The sequence below is a fragment of the Mus caroli genome, unplaced genomic scaffold, assembly GCF_978045245.1.
Source record: "Mus caroli unplaced genomic scaffold, Mus_caroli_1 scaffold_13, whole genome shotgun sequence".
NCBI lineage: Eukaryota > Metazoa > Chordata > Mammalia > Rodentia > Muridae > Mus > Mus caroli.
Window position 1 is genome coordinate 52,009,281 of NW_028227268.1, and position 26,512 is coordinate 52,035,792.

General features: G+C 39.5%; 1 protein-coding gene across 2 annotated transcripts in view; it reads right to left on the bottom strand.

Moving 5' to 3' along the window:
• The window catches only part of Rabep1 (rabaptin, RAB GTPase binding effector protein 1), a 96,193-nt gene that overhangs the window by 65,356 nt on the left and 4,325 nt on the right, over positions 1–26,512 (bottom strand). The gene's annotated exons all lie outside the window — the stretch shown is intronic.

Below are 26,512 nucleotides of genomic sequence, written 5' to 3' on the forward strand. Positions count from 1 at the left end.
TATAGCACTGGAAATGAAGGTAATCTGTCAGCTTTATAACCAGGCTTATCTTTAAAGGTCATCCCCTACCCTCAAGCCACAGCTCAATTCACAACTGATTTTATAAAATACGTTTAAAAGGCTAGACGTATACTAATTGTTAGAACTATGACTCATTAATTTTCCTTTCAAAGTTCTCTGCAATAGGATACATTTCTCTAACAAATTCTAAACCAAACCTTGTATTTGTTCATTCCCATATCCCTAGGCTAGCTTCACTACAGAGTTGAAAGCATTAGTATAACTCACAGCTGGAAGAGAGAAAGATTGCTGCTGTGAGCTCCATGTCATTAAAGGGAAAGTTATTCTGAGATACCTCTATAGTCAGACAATGATACCTAACCATTTGAAACCTTGATTATTTTTTTGTTTGTTTGTTTGTAAAAAAAAAAAAAAAAAAGGAGAGGAGAAAATATATGAGAACGCAGCCATGTAGAAGACTATGTGAAAGATAACTACTGAAAGGAGGCTTACTATTTAAAATCATGAAGGGAATTGAGTTTAATCTCTTAGCTCCTTATGTCTGCTGGTAGTTACTGTTATATGCCAACAATTAAATTAATAGCTTCCCCACAGAACACTAAAATTACTGACATATACTGACTACTACAAAAATAAACAAGGCCTCTGACAAATGAAGGAAACCATTCCACAATGTACATGCCTTTCAAAATATTATGTGCATGCTTTTAAAAAATACTATGTAACCTAGTAATTTAAAATAAGAATGTAAAAGGCCTTTTGTTCATACTTTTCCCTGCACCCTACGTCATCCATACCTTCCACTAAAGCACACACATATCCATAGGCACATGTCATACATCATTATATTTATATTTAAGTCAAAAGACAAATGAATCAGCAAAACCCAAAAATGCAGCTTTTAAAATTACAGCCAAAGCCTGGCATGGTAGTTTGTTATTTGTAAGCCCTGCACTTGCCAGAGGCAGGAGGATTATTATGAGTTTAATGTTAGCCTGGACTGGAGTAGTCCAAAGCAAACCTGGGCTACATAGTTAAACATTCATATAAATTGTTTTATTTTTTTTTTCAGCCAAACATTGTGTTTCCACTCCTCCCTACTGCATCCTGGCTCTGACCCACACTGTTCAAACCCAAGTCCACACCCACAGCTGGCTCTCTCCAATTTATAAAACAGATTAAAATTCCAGAAATTATGATCCATTTGAGGATGTACCAAGAACCTCCCTTATTTTCATTCTGTTTTGATGTAACTTTTGAAACAATCTATCTCAAGTACTACAGGCATATCATACTTCTACAAAACAGAATGGTGAAAGTAACTACTTTTGACACGCATGTGTTGAATGTCACATGTACAAACGTCAATTTACGCCAAATAGAAGTTTAGAAATAGGTGTATCATAGTGCAACCAGAAATCAAACTGAAAACAGATCTTCAAATGTAAATGCTATATATGCTATGTTCTAACATGGTGACTCAATAGGTCAGAATTAGCACAGAGCTCAAAAAGTGCTTAACATGGAATGTAGGAAAAGATGACAAATGTTAGCTGTCACTTTAAGAGTAGTTACTGAAATATAAAGATCAAATCCCTTTGTAGCCACAAAAGACTAGAAGCCACTCCTGTCCTCAGGATTCTCACCAAGTTCCATGCTTACTGATTTCCAGGACATATCCCGCCCTGCTACACACAATTTAACTAGCCTCCTCATCAGTTTTCAACAATATTAAGTCTTTCGAGATTTAACAGCATGGAGTTTTAGTCCATCAGCCTTCACAAACACGGTCCATATATCATTACTTTGTTGAAGTACTAAGGGGGAAATCATCTGATGCTAAGGCTAATTTATTAATTTATTTATCAAGGACAGGAAGAGCAAGAGGGACAAGGTCTCCCTGGCCAAGGCCAGCATGACATTTGTTAAATTGCCACAGTTGGCCTGGAACTCACAGTGATCCAGGTGCTACAAGCTGCCAATTCTTTGGATTAAAGGAGCTTGCCACACCACCATGTCAAGCCTCTGTGGTTTCATTTATTTTATTTGGTTGCTTGGTTTTGTTTTTCAAGATTGTGGCTACTTTTAATGCTTACTATCCAAAAAGAAAAAGTCACTTACTCAAAATATCTGAATTAAGCACTACCAATATTAAAAGAAGAAAAAGTAAAATCATAAATAAGGAAAAGATCCAATAATTCTTACATATTTGACTTTTCCTAGTTCTACTATTGTTTATTGAGACAATCTCAACTCTCCATCATCTTTCTCTGTCTCCCAAGTGTTAGAGTGAAAGAGTGGGCCACACCACATTGTCTAGCTTAATTTTCCCTAATTTTGATATGAAAGAATGTGCAATAACTTAAAACCATTTTCAAGCCCTCAGCTGTGTCCTACTATTATATACCTTTTAAAAAGGAAACACTTGTCGGGAGTGGTGACGCACACCTATTAAAGCACTCGGGAGGCAGAGGCAGGCGGATTTCTGAGTTCAAGGCCAGCCTGGTCTACATAGTGAGTTCCAGGACAGCCAGGGCTACACAGAGAAACCCTGTCTCGAAAAAAAAAAAAAAGGGAAACACTTTACTAAGTTTAATAACACAAAGCTAGAAAAAGGAAAAGAGAAGTTTGGGTCGTATCTTACTATAACCAGAAACTTTTACTTGAAGATTTTACTCAAGATCCATAAAGACACCCATTTCAAACCACAGAACATCAATGCAGGAGAAAGAAAAAAGTTCCTGAAATCCCTTGCACTGTCACCAAATTCTAAACTGAAACTACTGCTGGGCACAGGGTATGTGCTCACAATTCAGCTACTCAGGCGGCTAAGAGTTCAAGCCCAGCTGGGAAACAGTGAGACCTTGTAAGAAAGAAAGGAGGAGAGAGGAGGATGGAGGGAAAGGAAGGAAGAACAGCAGAAAATTAAATTATTAGCTATTGTAGGTATATCCATTTAATAAGATACCAAAGAAAATATAAATGAAAAGAACAAAATACAAAATTACAGATAGCACAGTATGAACCATGTAAAAGTACAATAAAAACAGACTGGAGCCGGGCAGTGGTGGTGCATGCCTTTAATCCCAGCACCCGGGAGGCAGAGGCAGGTAGATTTCTGAGTTTGAGGCCAGCTTGGTCTACAGAGTGAGTTCCAGGACAGCCAGGGCTACACAGAGAAACCCTGTCTCGAAAAAAAACCAAAAACAAACAAACAAACAAAACAACCCAAGAAAGAAAGAAAAAAGAAAAAGAAAGAAAAGAAAAAATATGCCAGGCCAGAACAGTGGACAAAGCAGGCAGGCCACATATCTGCCACACCTAACTGGGAAAAGAAGCTGTCTGCCAACATCAGCCTAAGCCATGGCATGCTGCCATTAGGAGTTGGCAGAGCAGAAATTCTCTAGGCAACTTGGAAGGGAAACTCATATGGCCAAGGACATCCTAGGGAAGCAAGGCTGCACTCTGATGAGCCAAACCAGGTACCAGGGTACCAGAGATGAACCAGAAGATACTCAGCAGACCACAGAGCTCAAGGAAAAACCGCACAAAATAAAGAACCCTAACTCTCTCTCTCTCTCTCTCTCTCTCTCTCTCTCTCTCTCTCTCTCTCTCTCTCCCTCCCCACCCCCTCTCTCTCTCTCTCTCACACACACACACACACACTCAAAAGTAAAGGCTGGAGAGATGGCTCAGGGATTGAGGGTGTGAGAGCACTGCAGCTCTTGTGGAGGACTTCAATTCAGTTCTCAGAATCCCCTCTGTAACTACAGACTCAGGGGATCTAATGCTTGGGTCAGGCACACACTCAGTGTACATACATACATGCAAGCAGAAAACTCAAACACATAAAATAGAAAATTAAGATATACATATATTGAGTTAAGGGTGTAGCTCCATTAGCAGAGCACTTGCCTAACATGCACATGTCCCTGGAGTTGATCCCCAACACCCTATAAACTGAGTATGGTGGCATGAGCCTGCAACTCCAGTCCTGAGAAGTGAAGGCAGAAGTACAAGATTAATGCCAGTCTAGCTTCACAGCAAGTTCAAGGCCAGCATGAATGATAAGAAAGAGACTGTGTTCCAGAAAAAAAAGTAAAAGGAAAAAGCCTCCTGTTAGCTGATCATGGTAACTCTAATACTCAGAAGGCTGAAGAGAGCTCAAGAATTCCAGACCAGCCTGAGCTACATTTAAAAAAAACAAAAACAAAAACAAAAAAAAACAACAACACAAAAAACCACACACACACAAAAAAAACAAACAAAACAAAACCCAAAAACATGAGTAGGAAGATGGCTTGGCAGTAAAGGTAATTGCTACACAAGCACGGGGACCTGAGCTCAAATTCCTGGTGCAAAAAAAAACAAAACAAAAAACTACAACACTATGTTTTTCAGCCATAGCTAAACCTGTATCTTCTGCACCAGGACCCTGGCATGGATATTTTCAAATGGTCGTGAATTCCTGACTGGGAGACTTGGTAAAGAGGCTCTCTTCCAAAGGTCAGGTGGCTGGAGATCCTGGAGACTGCATCATAGATGGCCTTGGCAAAGCTGCCCAGAGTGGCAAGTGAGCATAAATCCAACATAGTCTTGCTTTAACCCACTCATAGTGGTTGTCAATTCCAGGCATCAATCTCTTCTTGGACACAGGAGTTTGAATGATGCCAGTGCCTCTAGAAACAGAGATGCAATACAGAGCTGCACCTGCCTTTTTGTTACCTTTGCACAGGATAGTACAAGACACAGGTCACACTCCTCCAGAGCCTCCCTTCATAAAGACAAAGGCTAGTCTCAAGCCAAGATAGCCCCTCAGACAGTTGTAAGCTATCTTTGAAGCACTGACAACCAAGACCAATTTGGCCATTGCTGTCCATAATGGTGACAGATGCCTGAACCTTATCTGCTTGCCAGCTTAGTCTGCTTCTACACTAGAATGATCTCAGAACCTCACTCTTTCAGACTCAATGGGCAGAAATACACCTCCAAGAACTCACACCTCTCTCAGATGAGATGGCCCAACTTAGTAACAAGCCTCCAGGCTCCCACACTGCATTCTACAAGTATTCTAGCTAGCAAATTATACTTTCAGGCTGAGGGAACAGCTCAGTGAGTAGAGTGCTTGCCTTTCAACTCTCAGAACCCATGTAAAAAGCCAAACACAGAAGTGTACTTTGTAATCCCAAAGCTGGGGAGGCAAAGACAGGAGAATCCTGGGACTCAATAGCTAACCAAGCTGGTAAGCTCTAAGCTAATGGGAGACCCTGTATCAAAGGAAGCAGGCAGCATTCCAGAGGATGATACTCACATATGCATTCACACACATTTAGAAATTAAAAGTAAAAATAATAATCTAGGACAGGGCTGAGAGATGGCTGGAGGGATTAAAAGTACTTACCACACAAGCCTGACAACTTAAGCCTGACCCCTGGGACCCACAAAAAACCAAATATGGTTATTTGTATCCATAATTCCATCACTCCTACTCTGAGATATGGTAGCAGGAAAATGGACTGTAAGCACACTAACTTGCCAGATATCCTGAGTAGACAGAGCAGCACAAACAAGAGAGGCCCTGCCTCAGCAGGATGCAGTAAGAGCACCAACTCCCAAAAGTTGTCTTCTGACCCTACGATGTGTCCCCATGGTACACACACCATCATCACCATCATCTCCATCACCATCATCTGAAGAAGAAAAAATAGTGGTGGTGGTGATATTGGTGGTAGTGGTGGTGGTAGTATATTTAAAATACAGAATATTTAAAATACAAGAAGGGAGATAAAGAGTTATCAATGAAACTCCTAGACATTAGTAATCATGACTTGTGGAAGGCAGTACATGCTAATTTTTTTGTTGTTGCTGTTGTTGGTTTGGTTTAGCTATGGCATAGTGTCTCAACCACGTAACCCAAGCTGGCCTGGAATTCATAGAGATATGCCTGTTTCTGCCTCTGCCTCCTGAGTGCTGGGATTAAATGCCTGAGTTTAAGGCTATTGCATTTGAGGGATTTAAGTTTAAATCAGCTGAAAACAATGTACTCATATAATATTTCTCTATCATTCTAGATAAACAATTGTTAATAAAAACCACAAATCTCATCAACACCTTTAATATAAAATAATTGGTTTAGGATAGCCTAAAGCTTTTATCATTTACAAGAACAAAGCTTGATGCAACATAAACTGTCCGTTAGGATCATGTTTGATTAAATTGTAAGACAAATTAAATTTCCCCTGTACAGTTAACACAGAAAATGTAAACTGACATACTTCTTCATTCTCTCTACATTTGTGCTATAGCAACACTATAGTATCAAGTCTACATCAGGGATTACTTATTAAACGTTTATTATAAATTAGTAATAACACAAAGGTTACATTTTACTTACAAGGAAATTGAATGGATTATATGTGAACTTTTCAGATCAAGGTCATAGGTAGGGAAGTATTAAGAATTCTGATAAATAGCTATCAGCCTACCTATATGTAGGTAAAGATTATATCTAAGGATAGGAACATGAAAACTAAAGAAATTTCAGGGGCTGGTGAGATGGCTCAGTAGTTAAGAGCACCAACTGCTCTCCTGAAGGTTCTGAGTTCAAATCCCAGCAACCACATGGTGGCTCACAACCATCCGTAACGAAATCTGATGCCCTCTTCTGGAGTATCCGAGGACAGCTACAGTGTAATTACATATAATAAATAAATAAATCTTTAAAAAAAAAAAGAAATTTCAAAGAAAGAATACAGATGCTAATATTTTCTAGGTAAGAAAACACTCAAAGTTACCCAAAAAATGGTGAATTATAACAGGAATTAACAGTTCAGAATCACATTTGCTGGAATGGTGGCATATGCCTTTATCCCAGCACTCTGGAGGCGGAAGCAGGCAGATAGATCTCTGAGTTCAGAACTAGCCTTGTCTACATAGTTTCAGGCCAGCCAGGAATACATAATGAGACTCTAAACTAAACAAACAGCCCAGTACTGACTAGGTACTTCACAATCAGTGTGGTAAAACAGTTGAAGAAACAAGCTCTGGAATAGAACACGGTTCTAAGAGTCAGTTCTACCTTTGACAAGCTGGCTCTTTCACTCCATCTTTGAAAATGAGAACTAGTATTACTCTGACTTACAACTCCAGGTACACTTCGAGACAATGGCTATGGTGGTAATCATTAACAAAAGCCTTGAATTTTTATATAACGTTTACATAGGCAATTTCCTTACTAGAAATGTGTCCTAGAGAAGAGATCATGGAAATATGTGTAAAGATTTCATTCCAGAAGTATTAATGACTGCAGAACAGTTGAAACTCTAAAACATCAGTAAAATATGACTAAGGTGTTCCCCCTCTCTGTCTATAGTCTCACTTACCATAGTTTCCAATACCAGTGGTCAAAGTATCACAGTTAAAATATCAGAAATAGTTCATAAGTTTTAAAGTGTACATTTTTGAGCAGCATAAAGAATTCACACCCTCCCACCACAGCCTATACAGGATATGAATCATCTCTTTGTCCCCCCTATTCACACAATGTATGCTACTCACTGGTAACTTGCTAGCTACTATTACATGCTTCTGCTCATGGAACCTTTAATTTACTTAATACTTGTGTCAAAGCATAAAGTAGTAATGCTAACAATTTATGGAAGTGAAAGGGAAGCAGTAAAATGCTTCCTTTAGGCAAAAGATTAAAGTACAAAGAGATATTCTGAGAGCTAGAGACTACATTCGCCCCAACTATTACATTTATCCAATTATTACAAAACATAATTATTGTGTTTTATAGTGATATTATTGACCTCATACTGTGCCTAATTTGTATTTTATCATAGGTACATATGCATATGGAAAAAGCATAAAATATGTGGGGCTCAGTATTACCCATGGTTTCAGATCCATCTGGGGTCTTGGAATGTGTCACCCATAGATAAGGATCTGCAGTGCCTAACAACAGAAAATCCACAAAATACACTACCTACCTTAATTCAAGATGAAACCTAAATGTGAACACAACAAATTCTACCAATCAAAAAGAAATACGTATTTCCTATACTAAACTGTCAAGAATAGAATAAATTCCGATTTGTGTTTCCACATTAGTATAGCCATGGTAACAAAGTCTAATAAAATATTAAAATAAAAAACTGCCAATCTCAAGAGCATAACTGCAAAGATTTGCAAATCAAATGTAGCTACATACTAGAATAGCAAACCAACAAAATTATCTAGAATTTATCTCATATATGCTAGAGCTATATAGCATTAGAAAATCCATTAGTGTAATTCATTTTGTTGAACAGTTCAAAAATATGTGAGATAGCGCCACAAATTACAAAGGGAAGTGAAGCCATTAAGGAAATTTCTATTAAAAAATGGAATTAGCAAACAGGATGATTCACATGCCTGAGGTTGGCAAATGTAATGAAGAAAACAGTAAAAGAACAAAAAGAACAAATATACCCCCAAATCAAAACCATTTTCTTTTTCCTACATGAGAGAAAAAAAACAAACATAGCAGTAACCAGGTCCCCAGAAGAAAGTAGAAAATAGGAGTGTGGGTCACTGACATGTCAGAGAAGACAAATAGCATTTCTTCAGGTGTACACACAAAAACTGAACCCTTTACATTTTAAACCACTAGAAATTGTTTTTTCAATTAATCTCAGATGAAAGTAGTAATAACTGGCAACAAAAGAAGGCTTGAGAAGCTGAGGCAGGATAATCAGAAGCTGATTAGCAGTTCCATAACAAACCACCACAGCTGTAAAGTAAAAGTACAGTAACAGCTGGGATTGTAGAGCGATAGCAGGCTTGCCCAACATGTGTGAGACTCTTGGTTTTAATGCCAGAACTGCAAAACAAACAAAACAACTAATAGACATACACATGCATGCATATAGTTACATATATATATATATATATATATATATATATATATATATATATATATATATATATAAAGTTCATTTCTACATTTTGTTTTCTATGGGCAATAAGAAATTTATCTAGGGCTGGTGAGATGGTTCAGTGGGTAAGAACACTAACTGCTCTTCCAAAGGTGCTGAGTTCAAATCCCAGCAACCACATGGTGGCTCACAACCACCCATAATGAGATCTGATACCCTCTTCTGGTACATTTGAAGACAGCTACAGTGAACTTATACTAATAAATAAATCTTTGAAAAAAAAAAGAATTTTATCTAAAATTATTAAATATTGTTAAGAAAGAAAAATAACTTAAGATAGATAGATAGATAAATCTAACTTAAAAAACAGCTCACAGGTGCTGGAGAGATGGCTCAGTGGTTAAGAGCACTGACTGCTCTTCCGAAGGTCCTGAGTTCAAATCCCAGCAACCACCCATAATGAGATTTGACCGTCTCTTCTGAAGACAGCTACAGTGTACTTACATATAATAATAAATAAATCTTAAAAAACAGCTCACAAAGAAACAATAAGGTTGGATATGGTAGCATACACCTTTAATCCCAGTACTTGGGAGGGAATTTTGTTTGTTTGTTTTGATTTTGTTTTTCAAGATGGAGTTCCTTGTATATATAGTCTTGGCTGTCCTGGAACTAGCTCTGTAGATCAGGCTGGCCTTGAACTCAAAGATCCAACTGCCCCTGCCTCCCAAGTGCTGGGATTAAAGACCAACACCACCAGGCCCAGCTTCTACTCAATTTTCATTTACTCAACTCAGAAGCAGAAATGAAACCACCTTTAAAAAGAGTAAAAGGATCACTTTTGTTGTTGTTGTTGTTTTTCGAGAAAGGGTTTCTTTGTGTAGCCCTGGCTGTCCTAGAACTCACTCTGTAGACCAGGCTAGCCTCGAACTCAGAAATCCACCTGCCTCTGCCTCCCAAGTGCTGGGATTAAAGGCGTGCACCACCACTGCCAGGCTAAAAGGATTACTTAATATAAGTAACATATTTAACTTGATACAGTAAAGGTAAAGAGCTAGAAAGCTGGCTCAGTGAGAGAGCACACTGCTCTTGCAGACAGGAGCTCAGTTCTTAGTACCCAGTTCTGGTGGCTCACACCCTCCTGTAACTCCAGCTCCCTGGAGCCAATGCCCTCTTCTGGCCTTCACGGGTGCCTACACTTAGAAGTGTACATACACAGATTCACATAAGATTTTTTAAAAAGATCCAAACTTGAACAAAGAAAAAAAAACCCTGGTTTGTCTTTCTTAGTTTATAATTCAATGAAAACACTTTACCTTCTTATACACATTAACTGAGAGTCAAACCTGGACCCCTACCTAGTACATGGTATTTTTAAGTGTTGTATTGGACAAGAAAGATAAAGTGGATAAAAACATATGTGTTCGTACTGAATTTTATCTGAATGAGTAAATACTCAAAAATAGCCAAGAAAAATTCCAAATGATTGATGAAGGACATTTGGCTCTTTAAATACTAAAACATTACAGAAAGAAATAATAAATAAAACTATGCAGTACAACTACAGAATCGTCAGGTGAATAACAACACTAATACTGGACTAATCACTGCAGAATGCAAAAACAATAGCTAGCCATTTATCTGATTCCTTACATCAAAATAAAAACCTCACTGTAATCAAATATTTAAAAGTAAACACTAGAAAATAGCAGGCAGAACATAAACCTCAATGCCCCAAAGAAAAACACTGATAAATGAATCACATAAAACTGAAACTGCTTCCACTTCCATTTTCAGATCCCGGATGGTTTTGTTCAACTCCTTCACCTGTTTGGTTGTGTTTTCTTGTAATTCTTTAAGGGATTTTTGTTTTTCTTTTTTAAGGGCTTCTACCTGTTTACCTGTGTTCTCCTGTATTTCTTTAAGGGGATTATTAATGTCCTTCTTAAAATCCTCTACCAGCATCATGAGATAGGATTTTAAATCCAAATCTGCTTTTCTGGTGTTAGGGTACCCAAGACTCCCTGTGGTGGGAGGACTGGGTTCTGATGATGCCGAGTAGTCTTGGTTTCTGTTGCTAAGATTCTTATCACCTTTCACCATCTGGTAATCTCTGGTGTTCCGTATTCTAGCTGTCTCTGCCTGGAACTTGTTCCTCCTGTCATATGCACTCACTGATAGGTGGATATTAGCCCAGAAGCTCAGAATACCCAAGATACAATTTGCAAAACACAAGAAACTCAAGAAGGAACACCAAAGTGTGGACACTTCGATAAGGAGTTACAAAGTTCAGAGCAGGGACTGAAGGAAGGACCATCCAGAGACTGCCCCACCTGGGGATCCATCCTATAAACAGCCACCAAAACCAGACACTATTGTGGATGCCAACAAGAGCTTGCTGACAGGACCCAGATATAGCTGTCTCCTGAGAGGCTCTGCCAGTGCCTGACAAATACAGAGTTGGATGCTCTCAGCCATCCATTGGATGGAACACAGGGTCCCTGATGAAGGAGCTAGAGAAAGTACCCAAGGAGCTGAAGGGGTTTGCAGCCCCCTAGGAGGAACAACAATATGAACTAACCAGTACCCCCAGAGTTCCCTGGGACTAAACCACTAATCAAAGAAAACACATGGTGGGACTCATAGCTCTAGCTACATATGTAGCAGAGGATGGCCTAGTCGGTCCTGTGAAGGTTCTATGCCCCAGTATAGGGGAATGCCAGGGCCAGGAAATGGGAGTGGGTGAGTTGAGGTGCAGGGGGAGGGGAAGAGGGGATAGGGGATTTTCGGAGGGGTAACTAGGAAAGGGGACAACATTTGAAATGTAAATAAAGAAAATATCTTATTTTAAAAAACAAAAAATAAAATTTAAAAAAAAACTGAAAATGCTTCCATATGCAAAAACACTAAGTTTTTAAAAAATGATATAATACTCTACTGTACTTATTACATACCACAATGGTCAATTTCTCCATACAAAAAAATTTAAGTTCACTGACATACAGGGCTATAAGCATTGTCACATACTGCCAGACCTCTCTGGGAATGAACTCGGTACTTAACATTAAAATGTTTAAGTGTGTACATTCTGACACAGAAATGCCATTCAAAGACATCGTCCCAACAAAGACATGCGTAAGGATGTTCACAGATAAGCAACATACAAGGATACTCACAGAATTGTGACGACAATAATTCACCATTAAAGAGCTTTTTAAATCACAGTGTATGTACATCAATAAATATGAATGGTTTGTTTTAAAACACAGTATACTAGGGCTGGAGAGATGGCTCGGCAGTTAAGAGCACTGACTGACTGCTCTTCCGAAGGTCCTGAGTTCAAATCCCAGCAACCACATGGTGGCTCACAACCATCTGTAATGGGATCTGGTGCCCTCTTCTAGTGTTTCTGAAGAGAGTGACAGTATATTCATATACATACATACACACATACATAAAGTGTGTCCAAGACTCATTCATTTAAAAAAAAAAGTATAATACTAGCAAGTACCCAACACATGGTAGGTTAAGGCAAAAAAATCATTTGTCTCCTGTACTTTGAAACCAGCCTAGACAAAATAGGCCAAGTTTTAACAAACAAATGATGAAAATAATGACATAATAATTACATTTTTTAGCTTTTTTTTTTTACTGTATATGTGTTTTGCCACACCACATGAATGCCTGGTGTCCACAGAACCTGAAGAGGGCCTGAGAGCCTCTGGAACTGGAGCTAGACACTTGTGAGCCACCATGTAGGTGCTTAGAACAGAACCTAGTGTTCTACAAGTGCAGCGAGTGCTCCTAACTGCTGAGCCATCTCTCCAACTCTGACATAGTTATCTATAAAAATCTATGTACCTCATTCAGCAGTCTGGCTGGGCTGGAACTTGCTAATTAGCCCACAATGATCCTGAATTCAGAGAAATTCTGCTTCAGCCTCCTTACTGCTGGAATTGTAAGTGTGCACCATTATGCTCAAGAAAATACTGGGCTTGGTGTTAAAAATATGTTAAAAATTAAAAAATATATAAAGTGAAAGAATAAACAAGTACATCACTATAACAAAACAAAATGTACCATAAATATGTTTACACGAATACAATTAACCTTACTGGCAAAAAACCAAAGGCAACACAACTGGAGAAAAAAACAAAACTTTTTAAACAAACTCTAGTAAGACATCTACATGTAGAACTGCAAAACAATGAACTTAGACATAAACTCTGTATTTATCACAAAAATAAACTCAAAATAAATCACAGACAAATGTAAATGTAAAAAACAAAAGTATAACACTCTTAGAATGATAAATAGAAAAATCTAGATGACCTTGATCTTGGAAACTACTTTTTTTTTTTTTTTTGGTTTTTCGAGACAGGGTTTTTCTGTGTAGCCCTGGCTGTCCTGGAACTCACTCTGTAGACCAGGCTGGCCTCGAACTCAGAAATCCGCCTGCCTCTGCCTCCCAAGTGCTGGGATTAAAGGCGTGCACCACCACGCCCGGCTGGAAACTACTTTTTAAATACAACAAAAATAAGTCATGAAAAAAATTAATGGATTAGTTGGAGTTCAATAAAATTTAAAATTGCTACGCCAAAGATACTGACAAAGAATGAAAAATAAACCACAGATACCAAGAAAAAAATATTTGCAAATGAGACATCTGCTATATAACTGGAAACATAGCTCATATTGGTAAAACCATACCTAGCATGCACATAAGCTCAGGCCCTATCCTCAGCATTGTATATAACTAGGCATTATGGAGTATATCCTCTAAGCTCAGCACTGAAGAGCACTGAAGAAACAGACAAGAAAATCAGAAGTTGAAATCCTATGTAACGGGGCTGGAGAGATGGCTCAGCAGTTAAGAGCACTGGCTGTTCTTACAGAGGTCCTGAGTTCAATTCACAGCAACCACATGGTGGCTCACAACCATTTGTAATGCGGATCTCTTCTGGTGTGTCTGAAGACAGCAACAGTGCACTAACATACATGAAATAAATCTTTTTTTAAAAAAATCCTATATAGCAAGTTAAAGGTCAGCCTAGGCTATATGAAACCTTGACAAAAAGAAAGAAAGAAAGAAAGAAAGAAAGAAAGAAAGAAAGAAAGAAAGAAAGTAAGTAAGTAAGTGGTGGAAGATACCTGATAAAAAGACTATTAGAAAAAAAACAAAACACACACCCAAACCACAAGCAAACAAAAAAAAAAAATCTCTTAAAATTAGATAATAAACGCCAGGCACAGTGGTTCAATCTTTTATTCCCAGCACCCAGGAGGCTGAGGCAGAAGAATCTCTTAAGTTTGAAACCAGCTTGAGTGACACAGATTTGAGGGCAGTCTGGGTAAGATTGTTTTAAATTTTAAAATAAAAGCAATTTTTTAAAAACCAAAACAGTAAAAAAATTTATAACCCTACCAGAGTCTGGTAGTGTTGACCTCTAATTCCTGGTACTTTGGAAGCTAAGACAGGAGAATCATGTGGAACTTCAGGGCCAACTCAAGGCTGGCCTAAGAAACTTACTGATAACCTGTTTCAAAAGAAAAAGAAAAATGGGAAGGAAAATGAAGCTGTAAATCAATTCCAGAGCCCTTGCCTAGTTAGTATCCACAAGGCAATGAGTTTGTCCTCAGCGCTGCAGAAGAGTCTAAGTAAGGCCAGGCACAGGGCACAAACATGCAACTCTAGCAGCTGAGGAGATAGCTGAGGAGGACTAGTAAGGCTCAAGGCATCCTGGGAACAAAGTTCAGAGCAGTCTGGGCTACAGACAGAGAATGTGTCTTTAAAAACAAAAATCAACCCAGGTGATGGTGGTGCCCACCTTTAATTCCAGCAGGAGAAGAGACAGGCAAATCTCTGTGAATTCCAGGCCAGTCAAGGATACCCAGAGAAATCCTGTCTCAAAATTAAAGGAAAGAAATGTAACAACTTAATGGAATAAATGGTTAAAAGATCTAGCTGGACTCCGCAAAGATGCCCAGACAGCAAGTCAACTTGTGAAAAGGTGTTTAATATTATATGTCAGTAAGGAACTGCTATTTTTACTATTATGAACATGATACAGTAGATTAACAAAATTGGGAGAATTTCGCCTTTACTAAAAGAGTTACAGATCCTGCTCAAAAAGGACATTTTGGTGTGCAATGCATATCACATGGCATGTCCACAGCATTTTATTCAATTACAGTTCATCACCATATAATGAGCACCAGCAAACTCTCCAGTACTGAAGCATCTGCTTAGCCTGACAGAGGAAACCATGCAAAACAGGGAGGGTCAGTTCACCCTCACAGAAGAGAACCCCAACATAACAGAAAGCTCCTTGATACCTGAAAATGTTTTGCCCAAAAAGAAAATACTCCAGCTCCAATTGGGGGTGTTTGTTTGCTTGTTTTAAATTTTTATTTATTTTATGTCACTCTCTTCAGACACACCAGAAAAGGGCATCAGATCCCATTACAGATGGCTGTGAGCCACCATGTGGTTGCTGGGAATTGAACTCAAGACCTCTGGAAGAGCAGTCAGTGCTCTTAACCACTGAACCATCTCTCCAGGCCTAGTTCCAATTGTTTAAGGGAAAGAAGGGAAATAATTTGGGTTCAAAATCAAGAATCCACTTAATTCTCTACCAACCTTTCACATTTATGTCCATGGGAAACTTAAAATTCTAATGCCTGTTGTATCAGTCTGTAAATGAACTGGCTTCTCTCCTACATAACTAAATTATCTTTGGAACAACTCAGGTCGGGTGGGGGAGATCAAATTGCTTTCTTCTTCGGTTAAGATAACCCAGAAGAACCCAAAAAAGAACAAAAATAATTGACTATAATTGAGGTCTCAGAACTGTAACCTCTGAGTAGAGGTAGCTGGTCTATTTACTCACAGAAATCCAATCATATGTAGCTGAAAAAAAAAAGAATGACAGACTACATGCTACATACATTTAGTCAATCCCCTCTTCCACCTCACTTGCCTGTCTTACTCATCCTTTCCTTTCCTTCCCTTCCCTCCCCCAAACCCACCACACCTGAGACAGGATTTTAGGGATTCTCTGTATAGCCTTGGATGTCTTGGAACTTGCACTGTAGAACAGCTAGCAGAGATCCACCTGCCTCTGCCTCCCAACTGCTGAGATTAAAGGTGTGTACGTCCCATCACACCTGGCCATCCTTTCCTTTCTTGAAGGATAAGTCCCTGTATTTCTTATTGACATACAAGCTCTTGATCCATCTCATTGCCTCTCAAAAGCTGAAATCTAGCCCACTTCTTTTATAAGTTTAACCTCTTCTTTACCTCTAGCAGTTTCTCCAGCATCCAAATTTAAATCTTTTACACACACACACACACAAATGCATGTGCACAGGCACAGACATATACATCCTTGCCACAACCTTACTATTGCCCCAAGTAGCAGAACATCTGTTTATCTCCAAAGTTTTACATTGTAATCTATACGTGCTGCTTCTCTGTGCTTCTTCCTCACCCTCCCCCTTTCTGAAAGTCTACACCTGCTGATTTCAATGACATCTGTTTTCATCTGACTTCTCTGTAGTATTTATACTAGTGACCATCCTCCTCTCCCTTCAAGTTTCCCCTCATTACAATTTCTACTTATCAGCCCCTCTCTCCTCACCTTAAAAAAACAAAGTCATTGTTTTCCTCTTCATCATCCAACTCAAGTTTTATCTGTGACCTTCTTCACTGACTATATTCTCCCCAAATACTGTTTGTCCTTGGTGATTTCTAAACATTTTACTTCCTATTTCTTCCTCAAACTCCCCAAACATATACTGGATATGTCTACATGGCTATTCTATCAATAATCCAGATTAACATATCTGACACCAAACTTAGTACTCTGCTAAATGTGCCCTTCTCCAGGTGGCCCAGATTGGTAGATTATCGATATTCTTATGATCCTCTTCAACCTCTCCCTGTTTGAATCCTGTACCAAAAGTTCCAGCAAGTTATTAATCTTTCCCCAGTACAGCATCTGTTTTCACCTCTCATTCCCACTGACTTTAGGCCAATCATCCCTCCCCACATTACCTAGAAAATTCAGAGCTCCAGCTGGGCAGTGGTGGCATACAACTAATTCACAGCACTTGGGAGGCAGAAGCAGGCAGATCTCTGAGTTCGAGACCAGCCTGGTCTACAGAGTGAGTTCCAGGATAGCCGGGGCTACACAGAGAAACCCTGTCTCAAAAAAACCAAACAAACAAACAAAAAAAGATCAACAGATAAAAAATTATGTACAACATAATTAAGTGTGTGTGTCTCCATATGAAGATTTTGTGTGTGTGTGTGTGTGTGTGTGTGTGAATCCTATGAAATGGCTAGACCTAGGCTTCAAAATTCATGACCTCATAAATTTATCACTTTAGTAATGGGCACACCACAAGCATTTGTATTTTTTAGACATGGTCTCATGTAGCTGAGGCTTTGAGTGAGATCACATGTCTGCATTTCACTTACCATAATGCCAACTTGGTTTTTGTCATCACAAATGACATAATTTCCTTTTAAAGACTCAATAGTCTTTTTTCAATATACACATAGATTGTGTGAGGCGTTACAAAAAACAAGGTAACGTAACGATCTCTTTCACATACTGATCACATGTACATGGATACATATACCACAGTTATCATATGGTGCTTCTTTTTTTTTAACTTTGTGGGGACCCTCCATGCTGTTTGCCACAATAGCGACTATTTACATTCTCACTAACAGGGAAGAGGCACTTTCTTTTCTTCATTGCCTATCATACTCACAACCTTGTGTCTTTTGTGAACTGCGCTCTAACTAGAGTGGCATATCATCTCACTGTGGTTTCTTTGCATTCCTTGACGATTAGTGAGACTGGGAATTTTTCCATGTGTCCTATCAGCCATTTGTATGTGGTTTTTTTATTTGTTTGTTTGTTTTTAAGATTTATTTATTATCATATCTAAGCACACTGTAGCTGTCTTCAGATGCACCAGAAGAGGGCATCAGATCTCATTACGGATGGTTGTGAGCCACCGTGTGGTTGCTGGGATTTGAACTCAGAACATTCAGAAGAGCAGTCAGTCAGTGCTCTAAACTGCCGAGCCATCTCTCCAGCCAGTATGTGTTCTTTTAAGAAAAATCTGTTCATTTCCTGGCACTGATAGTCACACCTTTAATTCCAGCATTCAGGTGGCAGAGGCAGGTGGATCTCTTAAGTTGGAGGCCAGACTAGTCTACAGAGTGAATCCCAGGACAGCCAGGGCTAACAAAGAAAGCCTGTCTCTGGAAGAAAAAAATAAAATAAAGCTCTTCAGATATTTTGTCCCATTTTTAATTGGGTTATTTTCTTACTACTAAGTTCCTTATATTTGGAGAGTTTTTTGGTTTGTTGCCCACCCCCACCCGGGTTTCTCTGTGTAGCCCTGGCTGTCCTGGAACTCACTCTATAGACCAGGCAGGCACTGAACTCAGAGATCTGCCTACATCTCCTTCCCCAGAGTTGGAATTAAAGGTGTGCTACTGCACCTGCACTACCACCACCACACCACTGTCTATGTTTTTTTAGTGTGGACATTTTTCACAATGTTAATCCTTCCAACCCATGAACACTGGATACTTTCATTTATTTGTATCCTCTTTCAACAATGTTTCATAATTTTTAGCTTCCAGATAGATCATTTCCTTTGCCATTATCTTCTGTAGCTATTTTAAGTGGAACTTATTTTTTCTTAGAGGGCAGTTAATACATAAAAACACTAGAGATTTTTTAGGGAACAAAGTTATTTTATTTTCCTTATTTACTGGTTTATTTTTGCAATGCTAGAGATTGAATTACAACTGAGCCAACTCCCCCCCTCACTTCTATCACCCTGATTTTATATCCTGCACCTGAATTTGTTCTGTGTGTATGTGTTTGGATGTGTCATCATCAGAGTTTTTTACCTTTTTAAAATCTATCTATCTATTACCTGTATGCATGTACGTGTGTGAGGGTGTCAAACTCCTGAACTGGAGTTACAGACAGTTGTGAACTGCCCTGTGGGTACTGGTAATTAAACAGGTCCTCTGAAAGAGCAGTCAGTACTCTAAACCACTGAGCCATCTCTCAGCCACATCTTCAGAGTTTTCTAAGTAGAAGTATGTTAAGTTTCTGCCAATGTAATTACTACCTGAGAGGAACAATTTATAGACTAATTTGGGCTCAGTTTCAGGTTTCAGGCCATGTTGCTATGGCAGCATCATGGCACAAGGCATGAAGAGCTGAATGTTTCACTGCAACCAGGAAGGGAGATAACAAATGGAAATCTTGAGACACGATACAACCTCCAAAGGCCTGTTCCCACTAACCTACTTGCTCTGAGAGGCCTCATCTCCTAGTTCTTCCACCTCTCAATAATGCCATGAATTATGAAGATATCAGTAGGATAACTGATAAAGGCAAAGCCCTATTGATCCAACCGTTTCCTCCAAAACTCCACCTCTGAATATTGCTATTTTGAGAACCAAACACTCTGGTGGCAGTCTATTTTTGAGCCTGCAGTTTAACCTCTTTCTTTTCAATTTGGATGCCTTTTATTGCTTTCTCATACCTATTGCTCTGAATAGAACTTGCCATTTTATGTCAAATACAAGTGATAAAATGACCATCTGTGTCTTTTTCCAGTGTCAACACTTTTCCATTCAAAATGTTAGCTATGGGTTTTGTCAAAATTGGAGGTTCTTATGAATTCTACACCTTGAGTTGAGTTCTTGCCAAGGGGTATTGACTTTTGTCAAATGCTTTTTCCTCTATTAAAATAATCACTCTATGGTTTTTGTCCTTTATTTCTCGTGATGTGGTCACCTATATTTGTGTGAACCATTCTTGCACCTCTGAATGAATCCCACTTAGCAGGTGAATAATCTTTGTTAATATGCCACTGAATTTTGCTCTGTCTTAGCTTCCTGATGATTTCTGCATCTGTGTTCAAGAGTAATAGTTTAGCTTTTGTATTGTTTTTTGAGACAGGGTCTCACTATACTGCCCTTGTACTTTCAGGGCTCCACCTACTTGTGCCTAGATGCTGGGATTACTAGCATTTAGCACCATGCCAGGCTTTTTTCTTGTGTCCATGTCTGGTTTAGACAATAGAGTAATGAGAGTATTACAGAGTGAACTTAAAAAAGAAGTCCTTTCCAAATTTTTAAGGAGTTTTAGCAAAACTATTAGTCCTGCAAAACTGTATTAGTCCTTTTGATACTTGATGGAAGGCATCAGTGGAGTTGTCAAACCCTGGGCTTTTTTTTTTTTTTTTTTTTTTTTTTTTTATTTGGTTTTTCGAGACAGGGTTTCTCTGTGTAGCCCTGGCTGTCCTGGCACTCACTTTGTAGACCAGGCTGGCCTCGAACTCAGAAATCCGCCTGCCTCTGCCTCCCGAGTGCTGGGATTAAAGGCGTGCGCCACCACGCCCGGCAAACCCTGGGCTTTTATACAATGATAGACGTACTGATTTAATCTTCTTACTGGACTGTTCACATTTTCTATTTCTCCTTAATTCAATCTTGATAAATGGCATGCATCCATGAACTAACTTACTTCCTCATTTGTCAAAATTCTTCATAATTAATTCACTGACTCTTTATATTCCATAAGAAGCATTTGCCGGGCGTGGTGGCGCACGCCTTTAATCCCAGCACTCGGGGGGGGGGGGGGGGGGGGGGCAGAGGCAGGCGGATTTCTGAGTTCAAGGCCAGCCTGGGTCTACAAAGTGAGTTCCAGGACAGCCAGAACTATACAGAGAAACCCTGTCTTGAAAAACTTAAAAAAAAAAAAAAAAAAAAAGAAGCATTCTGTAACATCCTAACATCCACTATCTATAAATCCCTTGTTTAAAAAATGAAAGCACTGGGTTGGGTTAGGTGGTGCTCACCTTTAACCCGAGCACTAGTAAGGCGGAAATAGGTCAATCTTTTTTGAGTTCCAGGCTAGCTCAATCTACATAGATTCAGGACAACCAGGATTAGAGAGAGAAATCCTGAGGCATGGAGCTAATTATATCAAGACACTCTAGTGTGTTTTGACTGTAATTAGCCTCTCTCAATTTAATGATTCTTTTCAGGAAACATTAGAATGAGGCTTCTAAAGAAAGTATTCTATATCAAAGAAGCAATACTTTGGAGAAAAGTGACAGCTCAACTTGTAAGTTCTAACACTCACTGTCAGAATACAAGTGATGAACCGGGCATGGTGGCGCACGCCTTTAATCCCAGCACTTGGGAGGCAGAGGCAGGCGGATTTCTGAGTTCGAGGCCAGCCTGGTCTACAGAGTGAGTTCCAGGGCAGCCAGGGCTACACAGAAAAACCCTGCCGGGAGGGGGTGGGGAGACAGAATACAAGTGACTTCATCTCTCTTCTTTTCAATTTACTTATTTTCATTTTATATACATTGGTGTTTTCTTAACTGCATGTATGTCTGTGTGAGGGTGTCAGATCCCCTGGAAGAGGAGTTACAGACAGTTGTGAGCTGCCATGTGGGTGCTGGGAATTAAACCTGGGTCCTCTGGAAAAACAACCAAGTACTTTTTTTTCTCGAGACAGTTTTTCTCTGTGTAGCCCTGGCTGTCCTGGAACTCAGAAATCTGCTTGCCTCTGCCTCCCAAGTGCTGGGATTAAAGTCATGCGCCACCACTGCCCGGCTCAACCAAGTACTCTTAACTGCTGAGCCATCACTCCAAGCCATGACTGCATCTTTAGGCCTTAGATTCATTTATAAAATGAGAACGTTGACCACTCTCTAGGGCTCCTTTTGTAAATAGTTATATGACTTTCTACTACTTCTCATAGGTTAAGTTTATCTAAAGAACACCATATTTCAAATTCCACTAAAAATTACTATCAACTGGAATCTGCCTGAAAAGAATCTAAAGAATGGCAGCCGGACATGGTAGTGCACGCCTTTAATCCCAGCACTCGGGAGGCAGAGGCAGGCGGATTTCTGAGTTCGAGGCCAGGCTGGTCTATAAAGTGAGTTCCAAGACAGCCAGGGCTACACAGAGAAACCCTGTCTTGGGGGGGAAAAAAAGAATGGCAATTATAGTCATGTAATGGAAGCAATAACCAAATATTCAGAAAGAACATAACATTACCATCAAACTGCCTCAGAATGACATGCAAAAGAATGCTTGGGATTTCTTCTGGGTGGTCCTAACCAACAAAACTAAAGCTAGTTATATTAGAGCAAACCGCACTTAAATTAAAAGAAAAATAAAACACAAATCCAGTTAAAATAAGGAGGCAACAAGCTTTCCTCTCCAGGAGGAACAGAATTTATACTACCAATTAGAACTACCACTATCTATCTTACTGGGCATTTTCTCAGTCCAAGGGTATTGCTTCACTAAATCAAAATGTCTAGGAAGGTAGGCTGTGTAGCATTCATTTTTATATTCCCCGAACATACCATTACCTGGCACAATTGTACTACACAAAAATAAACAATAAAAGTTTACAGCTACTCTTATAAAGATTAAACTCAATTTAATGACTATACATGAAGAGTCTGGAGAAATGGCTCTGGAGCAATGAGTGCATACTGCTCTTGCGTAGGAACTGAATTGGATTCCTTTCTTAGATCTGTGACCTCAGCCCTGGAAGCAGAAACTGTTCACGTCTAGTACTGCTATAGTATTATCTTCTTTAGGGTTTTCTTTTCTCCTCTAGGTGACCTATTAACTCTTTACATTAAACTTTCCCTTTCAAATTTTAAAATAAAGCTTTTAATTTTAATCCCTTTAATCCTTTAATCCCAACACTCAGAAGGCAGAAGCAAGTCAGGCAGGTGGATCTCTTGAGTTCAAAGCCAGCCTGGTCTACAGAGTGAGCTCCAGGACAGCCAGGGCTACACAGAAAACCCTGTGGGGGATGTGGATAGAAGTAGATCCAGGTAGATTAAAGTTCTAAACAAAAAATTACTATAAAAGCATTGGGAATAGGAATTTTTTTTTGACCTGGTAGATGGGGGGAGGGGGCGGGGGGAGTCCTTCTAAACCAGAAACCTTGAGACCATAAACTTAAAAAAGGTCAGACCACAAAATTGCTTTCTGCACAATAAACAAAACAATAGATAAGTACCAACCTAGGAAAACAAAATATCTAATACATAGCAAAAAGCTACTACAATTTTCAGAGAGCTCATCTAAATTAACAAGAAAGGGAAGCTGAGAAGATGGCTCAGTTACCACACAAGCAGAGGGACCCAAGTTCAGCTCCCTGTCATCCCCACAAAAAGCAAGTCAAAGACTCAAATCTATAACCCCAAGTCTTGGGGGGAAGACAGGAAGATGTCTGGGGCTTACTGACCAGCCAGTTAAGCCAATTAGCAAGTGCCAGGTTCAGTGAGAGACTCCGTCTCATAAAATAAAATAAAGTGGAGAAAGTTACAACAGTCAATCTGCAAAAGGAACTTAACCAATTAGGGCCAGCAAGATAGTTCAATGAATGAAGTAGCTAGCCACACAAGCCTAGCTGAGTTTGATCCCTGGAACTGGTACAGAGGTAGAAAGAGAAAACCATCTCTCACAAATTGTTCTTTGACCTCCATAGAAACCCTATGGTATGCATAAGATGCATCCCCCAAACCACTGAATATTTTTCTAATTAAGTAATAAAGCATACCAAACCTGAAAAACTATATAATCAGCTAAGGTTCAGCGATAGAACACTTGCCTGGCATACAGAAAGAGCCTGGGTTCACTCCACAGCTCTGTGGAAATGAACAAGTGAACCAATACACTTTTTTAAGCTACCAGGTCATCTACCTGCTTCAAACCCTTCAACAATATCTCTTTCGCCTCTAAGGATAAAAACTACCCAGATCACTAACACGCCACACCTTCTCATTCACCCTAGTGCTTCAAGAAAGGGACTCCTGATCATCATCAGACAACACCAGGACTACCTCCTAAATGGCCCAACACCTCAGAAGTGCTGTGTTGCCTCCTTGGGACTCCTTGACTCCTCTATCAGCTGCCAACCCACATCCCATGCATCACCAAACCCCACAGGCTATCAATCATCTTAATCCAGACTCCATCACCTTTCCTAGACTCAGGCCCTAAAGCCCTACTGCCAGTCCAGCAATCCCAAGACTTGGGATTTTTTATTTTGTTTGTTTCTTTTTAGAGGGAGTTTCTTACTCTGTAGCCAGTTGGCCTAAAACCTTGTAGTGGGCCTTCTATTTCAGCCTCCTAGTGCTAGGATTAGAAGCCTGAGCCATCATGGCCAGCACTCAGCACCTTCTTTTGCTTTGTCCCATAATATCACTCTTTTGCTTAAAGCCTTTTCTTTTTTTCTTTTTTTAAATGTTGATTTATTTATATTATTTATATGAGTACATCATAGCTGTCTTCAGACAGAGGGCATCAGATCCCATACCAGATGGTTGTGAGCCACCAAGTGGATAGTGGGAATTGAACTCAGAACCTTTGAAAGAGCAGTCTGTGCTCTTAACCACTGAGCCATCTCTCCAGCCCGCTGAAAGCCTTTTCAAGTTGCCCATAGCGAAATGGATTGACTCACTCACTACTCTTTACCCACAGAGAAAGGCAATCTTTAAACTGTGTCTAGGGCCCTATGGCCCTCACCCCATTCTCTCTGTGATCTCACATCCTACTACTATCACCCCTCTCTCTCCTAGCATCCCAATCACAATGGCCTCTTCAAATATGTCAGACACACTCCCTCAAGCTTTTGCAAAATTGGGTCTCTTTATAACACTTCTCTTCCTCCAGATAGCTTCCTGGCTAATTCTACTGTGTCCTTCAAGTCTCTGCAAAGATTTCATCTGTATCAGAGTATCACGACTCTGATCATTTCATTTAAAACCAACCCCAGGGCAAGAGAGAAGGCTTAGTAGATCATTTGCAGAGGACCCAAGATCAGCTCCTAGCATCCACATCAGGTAGTTCAAATTGTCTGTAACTATAGCTCTTGGGAATCTAACACCCTCTTTCTGGCTTCCATGGGCACCTATATACATATAAACCTATTTTACCTCATAAACACATATACATATTAGTAATAAAAATAAATAAAACTAGTCCATTGCTTCCTTGGACTATGATCTCTTGCTTTTTTGCAGAACACTTACTATTAATGTAACTTGTGTATGTCTAATATTTTTTCCTTTCATTAGGGCAGGACTATTTATTACCTCTCATGTCCACTGATGGATTGTAATTATGGAGAATTGTGCCTGGCAAGTAATTCACATTTGTAAGAGTTGAATAAATGCTTTTACACCTGGCTGTGAAATAATCTAATTAATGACTAAATAACTGCCTAGGAACAGAGCCTAAGTCTGGGGTTTGTCTTATCTCTGTATATCTTAGTGACTAACAGAGGGGTTGGCATACTCTAGGCACCAAAGTGTTAATTAAAGAATACCTCAGGCATAGTGGGCATGCCTGTAATCCCAGCATTTAGGAGATGAGGCGGGACTAGTGGCAGTTTGAGTCCAACCAGAGCTACATAGAATTCAAGACTAACTTAAGCTACTTAACAAGAGTGTTAAGAGTCAGAGAGGGGTTGGGTAGAGGATACACAGAGAGACAAGAGTTAGACAAATAGACTGATAGATAGAAACAAAATAGCCTCTTTTTAATCTATCAGAAGACAAATTTAAAACAATAGCCATCCAGAGCCTTTAAGGGAGAAATCTACCCTCTCATATACCCTGGCAGGTATGCAAACCCATACTTTTTTTTTAGCCTATCTTAACCTAGCAGCTGCTTTAACATTTAAATCACTCTGAATATGTCCTTTAACTCAGTAGTTTCACAAATATAAAAGCAAGAATACTGGCTTGCAGGCCTGCAACTCCAACTACTAAGGAGGCTGAGGCAGGAGGACCTTAAATTCAAAGCCTGCCTGTGCTAGAGTGAGGCCTTGTCTCAAAACTAAGCATACAGCTCAGTGTAATGCTTGCTTAGCATGCCTGAGGTGCCATCAATGGGAACACAGCCAGGCAGGGCGTCTAATGCCTGTAACCCAATATTCCAGAGGATAAAACAGGAAATGATCATAAACTGGGGGCCAGCTGGACTAGAGTGGGACCCTGTCTCAATAATAAAAATAAAAACAGGAACTGGAAAGATAGCTTTGTGGTTAAGAGCACTGATTGCTCTTCCACAGGAACAGGGTTCAATCCCTAGCACTTCCCTAGCACTTCCCTAGCACTCACAAGGTAACTCATAACCATCTGTAATTCCAATCCCAGGGATTCAATCCCTTCTTCTGGCCTCTGTGGGTAAAAGGGACTGACACATGAAGGCAAAATATGCATACATAATTAGTAAAAAAATGATTAAAATAATGAAAAACAAGCAAATATCCCATGCATGCTACACACCTGATGGAACAGTAAGAATGAGGCAGAGCTATATATAATACAAAAACAGTATCTGTCTGATCTGGTAAACAAACCTGAGGGCCCTGTCATCAGAAGTTCTGTGTTTAACTCCTGACTCTAACTTACATGTTCAATTTCTCTGTGCTTCAGTTTCTTCGTCTAGGAGCACTGATACTATTACAATAACA